This window comes from Mustelus asterias, chromosome 2 (assembly GCF_964213995.1).
Source record: "Mustelus asterias chromosome 2, sMusAst1.hap1.1, whole genome shotgun sequence".
Classification (NCBI taxonomy): domain Eukaryota; kingdom Metazoa; phylum Chordata; class Chondrichthyes; order Carcharhiniformes; family Triakidae; genus Mustelus; species Mustelus asterias.
Genome location: NC_135802.1, coordinates 24144963 through 24150234, shown reverse-complemented (window position 1 = coordinate 24150234; position 5272 = coordinate 24144963). Strand labels below are relative to the sequence as shown.

Genomic DNA, 5272 nt, shown 5'->3' with positions numbered 1-5272 from the left:
AAAGGAACCCAATTCCGATTGAAATCCCCCCTCTCTCTCTCTCTCTCTTCACAGCAGCGACGCTTTTCCCCCATTTTGTTTGCTCCCCCAACATCAGCGGTGGGTGCATCTCTTCCCTCTTTCAGCGCGGCTCTGACCAAGCATTCGCCTCCTCTGCCGCCGCACTCTCACCTTCGGCCTGTTTCGCCGCCGCTGACTTGGTTGAGCTGTAGTTTTCCCCCCCGGCCCTGATCTAGAAACATCCACCGGCTGCACAACCGAGAAACCGTCTGCGTCACATCCGTCCGCCCCTTGTTGCGTCGCCGTGACGTCAGGCCGACGCCACTGCCTCTGTGACGTCACGCCAGAAGCTTCTGGAAAAGCCGAAGTGGCAAAAAGGCGATGCGGCTGCTGCTGCTCGCTCTCCATCAGCATGGTTTGGTTTGGTTTGGTTGAATTTATTATTGTCAGATGTATTAGTATGCGGTGAAAAGTATTATTTCTTGTGCGCTGTACAGACAAACTCCTCGTGGGGTCTGCACGTTCTCCCCGTGTCGGTGTGGGTTTTCTCTGGGTGCTCCGGTTTCCTCCCACAGTCCAAAGACGAGCGGGTTAGGTGGACTGGCCGTGTTAAATTCCCCCTCCCTGTTAGGGGCATTACGAAGAACAAAACAAATTACAGCACAGGAACAGGTCCTTCGGCCCTCCAAGCCTCCACCGACCATGCTGTCCGATTGAACTAAAACCCCTTACCCTTCCAGGGACCAAATCCCTCTATTCCCATCCTATTCGTGTATTTGTCAAGACGCCCCTTAAAAGGCACTATCGTATCCGCTTCCACTACTTCCCCCGGCAATGAATTCCAGGCACCCACCATCCTCTGTGTAAAACACTTGCCTCGGACATCTCCTTTAAACCTTGCCCCTCCCACCTTAAACCTATGCCCTCCATTAATTGATTCTTCCACCCTGGGGAAAAAGCTTCTGACTATCCACTCTGTCCATGCCCTTCATAATTTTGTAGAGTTCTATCAGGTCGCCCCCGCCCCCCCCAACCTCCATCGTTCCGGTGAGAACAAACCAAGTTTCTCCAACCTCTCATAGCTAATGCCCTCCATACCAGGAAACATCCTGGTAAACCTCTTCTGTACCCTCTCCAAAGCCTCAACATCTTTCTGGTAGTGTGGTGACCAGAATTGAACGCTGTACTCCAAGTGTGGCCGAACTAAGGTTCTATAAAGCTGCAACATGACTTGCCAATTTTTAAATCAATGCCCTGGCGATGAAGGCAAGCATGCCGTATGCCTTCTTGACAGCCTTCTCCACTTGCATTGCCACTTTCAGTGACCTGTGTACCTGTACACCCAGATACCTCTGCCTATCAATATTCTCAGTAAGAAGTTTAACAACACTAGGTTAAAGTCCAACAGGTTTATTTGGTAGCAAAAGCCACACAAGCTTTCGAAGCTCTAAGCCCCTTCTTCAGGTGAGTGGGAATTCCGTTCACAAACAGAGTTTATAAAGACACAGACTCAATTTACATGAATAATGGTTGGAATGCGAATACTTACAACTAATCAAGTCTTTAAGAAACAAAACAATGGGAGTGGAGAGAGCATCAAGACAGGCTAAAAAGATGTGTATTGTCTCCAGACAAGACAGCCAGTGAAACTCTGCAGGTCCACGCAACTGTGGGCGTTACAAATAGTGTGACATGAACCCAATATCCCGGTTGAGGCCGTCCGCGTGTGTGCGGAACTTGGCTATCAGTTTCTGCTCAGCGACTCTGCGCTGTCGTGTGTCGCGAAGGCCGCCTTGGAGAGCGCTTACCCGAATATCAGAGGCCGAATGCCCGTGACCGCTGAAGTGCTCCCCAACAGGAAGAGAACAGTCTTGCCTGGTGATTGTCGAGCGGTGTTCATTCATCCGTTGTCGCAGCGTCTGCATAATTTCCCCAATGTACCATGCCTTGGGACATCCTTTCTTGCAGCGTATCAGGTAGACAACGTTGGCCGAGTTGCAAGAGTATGTACCGTGTACCTGGTGGATGGTGTTCTCACGTGAGATGATGGCATCTGTGTCGATGATCCGGCACGTCTTACAGAGGTTGCTGTGGCAGGGTTGTGTGGTGTCTTGGTCACTGTTCTCCTGAAGGCTGGGTAGTTTGCTGCGGACAATGGTCTGTTTGAGGTTGTGCGGTTGTTTGAAGGCAAGAAGTGGGGGTGTGGGGATGGCCTTGGCGAGATGTTCGTCTTCATCAATGACATGTTGAAGGCTCCGGAGGAGATGCCGTAGCTTCTCCGCTCCGGGGAAGTACTGGACAACGAAGGGTACTCTGTCCACTGTGTCCCGTGTTTGTCTTCTGAGGAGGTCGGTGCGGTTTTTCGCTGTGGCGCGTTGGAACTGTTGATCAATGAGTCTAGCGCCATATCCTGTTCTTATGAGGGCACCTTTCAGCGTCTGGAGGTGTCTGTTGCGATCCTCCTCATCCGAGCAGATCCTGTGTATACGGAGGGCTTGTCCGTAGGGGATGGCTTCTTTAACGTGTTTAGGGTGGAAGCTGGAGAAGTGGATCATCGTGAGGTTATCCGTGGGCTTGCGGTACAGTGAGGTGCTGAGGTGACCGCCCTTAATGGAGATGCGCGTGTCCAAGAATGCAACCGATTCCGGAGAGTAGTCTATGGTGAGCCTGATGGTGGGATGGAACTTGTTGAACCTGATACGCTGCAAGAAAGGATGTCCCGAGGCATGGTACATTGGGGAAACTATGCAGACGCTGCGACAACGGATGAATGAACACCGCTCGACAATCACCAGGCAAGACTGTTCTCTTCCTGTTGGGGAGCACTTCAGCGGTCACGGGCATTCGGCCTCTGATATTCGGGTAAGCGTTCTCCAAGGCGGCCTTCGCGACACACGACAGCGCAGAGTCGCTGAGCAGAAACTGATAGCCAAGTTCCGCACACACGCGGACGGCCTCAACCGGGATATTGGGTTCATGTCACACTATTTGTAACGCCCACAGTTGCGTGGACCTGCAGAGTTTCACTGGCTGTCTTGTCTGGAGACAATACACATCTTTTTAGCCTGTCTTGATGCTCTCTCCACTCCCATTGTTTTGTTTCTTAAAGACTTGATTAGTTGTAAGTATTCGCATTCCAACCATTATTCATGTAAATTGAGTCTGTGTCTTTATAAACTCTGTTTGTGAACAGAATTCCCACTCACCTGAAGAAGGGGCTTAGAGCTTCGAAAGCTTGTGTGGCTTTTGCGACCAAATAAACCTGTTGGACTTTAACCTGGTGTTGTTAAACTTCTTACTGTGTTTACCCCAGTCCAACGCCGGCATCTCCACATCATATCAATATTCTGCCATTTATTGGATAGTTCCCATCTGTATTAGACCTTCCAATCAATGAATTCCTATCAACTTATACTTGAAAGCCTCCCTTGTGCCAGATGTTGATTAGCGGGGTAAATATGTGGGGCACGGGGATAGGTCCTATGAGGGATTGTTGTTGGTGCAGACTCGATGGGCCGAATGGCCCCCTTCTGCACTGTAGGGATTTTATGATTCATACCGTACATAGAGAAGGAAAGGAGAATGTGCAATATGTGGTGTTAGAGTCCTAGCTAGGGTGTAGAGAAAGATCAACTTAATATAAGGTAGGTCCATCCAAAACCAAAAGAGAAAACGCTGGAAAATCGCAGCAGGTCTGGCAGCATCTGGAAGGAGAGAAAAGAGCTGACGTTTCGCCTCCAGACGACCCTTTGTCAAAGTTAAAAGGCATAGAACGTGGGAGCTATTTAAACTGCAGGGTGAGGAATAAACGATGAGTCATAGTCGTAGAAACCAGGGAATAAGACTGCTAATGGCTGTCCACAGAGAGAATAAAGGGTGTGAATGGCCAATGGCAGAGGAACTGTAAGCTGTGACAAATGAAGATGTTACGGGGGCGGGGGGGGGGGGGAGAGAGATGGGACAGAGCTAAAATGTAGAAAAGGGGAAGCGGGGGAGAAAAGGGAAGGGGAATGAAGTGGGGGAAAGAGTGGGGGGGGGAAGAAAAATGAAGGAAGACAATAAAGAAATAAAAAGTAGAGAACAGTAAAAAATTAAATAAAATAGAATGAAAACAAAGGGGGCCGAGGTGGGGTAAAGCAAATAATCTGAATTTGTTGAATTCGATGTTGAGACCAGAAGGCTGTAAAGTGCCTAGCCGAAAGATGAGATGAGAAGTTGATGAATTTTTCGAGGTCTGGATGGGAGCATGAAGCAGCACTAAAATTGTCATCGACCTGGGTAGGCCTGGAACAAGGAATGTTCCACGTACCCCATAAAAAAACAAGCGTAGCTAGGACCCATGCGGATACCCATTGCTACTCCTTTGATTTGGAGAAAGTGGGATGAGTTCCCCATGAACAGACAAGCGTAGCACTATCTACCAATATCCATTTCAAGCTCACTGACTCCCACAGCTATCTAGACTACAGCACTTCACACACACATCCTGTAAGGACTCCATCCCTTTCTCTCAGCTCCTTCACCGCTGTCGCATTTGTTCCGATGATGGCACTTTCCAAAGTGGTGCTTCTAATATGTGCTCCTTTTTCCTCAACCGTGAATTCCCATCTACAGTTGTCAACAGGACCCTCAACAGCGTGCAGTCCATCTCCCGCACCATGACTCTCACACCCTCCCCTCCTTTCCAGAATAAGGATAGAGTCCCCTTTGTTCTCACATTTCACCCCACCAGCCTCCACATGCAAAAGCATAATCCTCTGCCATTTTCGCCAACTCCAGCGTGATGCCACCACCTAACACATCTTCCCTTCATTTCCCCTGTCAGCATTCCACGGAGACCGTTCCCTCCAGGATAACCTAGTCCACTCCTCCACTGTACCCAACACCTCTCCCATCACTCATGGCACTTTCCCATGCAATTGCAGAAGGTGTAACACCTGTCCCTTTACCTCTTCTATGGTCACCAACCAAGGTTCAAAACATTCATTCCTGGTAAAGCAGTGTTCCACTTGCATCTCTTTCAATTTGGTGTATTGCATTCGTTGCTCCGAATGTGGTCTCCTCTATATTGGCTTGCTGCAATGTTCCAGTGAAGTTCAACCCAAACTGGAGGAGTATATGGATTAAGTGATGCATCAAGAGTTTGGTATTTCTCTGTACATTCTGTATTACCGAAGACTGGTTGTGTCCAGTGAAAAGCAGATCCAACTATGTTCTACTCGAAGGCTGAAGAAAAATTAGCTGGTATTTTCGTGATGCGTGTTGATGATTT

At 49.0% G+C, this 5272-nt stretch overlaps 1 protein-coding gene across 11 annotated transcripts in view; it reads right to left on the bottom strand.

Moving 5' to 3' along the window:
• Positions 1-332, bottom strand: part of dnajb6b (DnaJ heat shock protein family (Hsp40) member B6b) — a 163698-nt gene extending 163366 nt beyond the window's left edge. For 3 of the 11 annotated variants that reach the window (XM_078232431.1, XM_078232506.1, XM_078232496.1), the window contains exon 1: positions 172-298. The gene's annotated coding sequence lies outside the window, so the exon portion shown is untranslated. Of the gene's footprint in view, positions 1-137 lie in introns of all 11 variants that reach the window. The other 8 variants (XM_078232477.1, XM_078232468.1, XM_078232459.1 and 5 more) reach the window with 7 other exon arrangements.
• Positions 333-5272: the final 4940 nt, after the last annotated feature.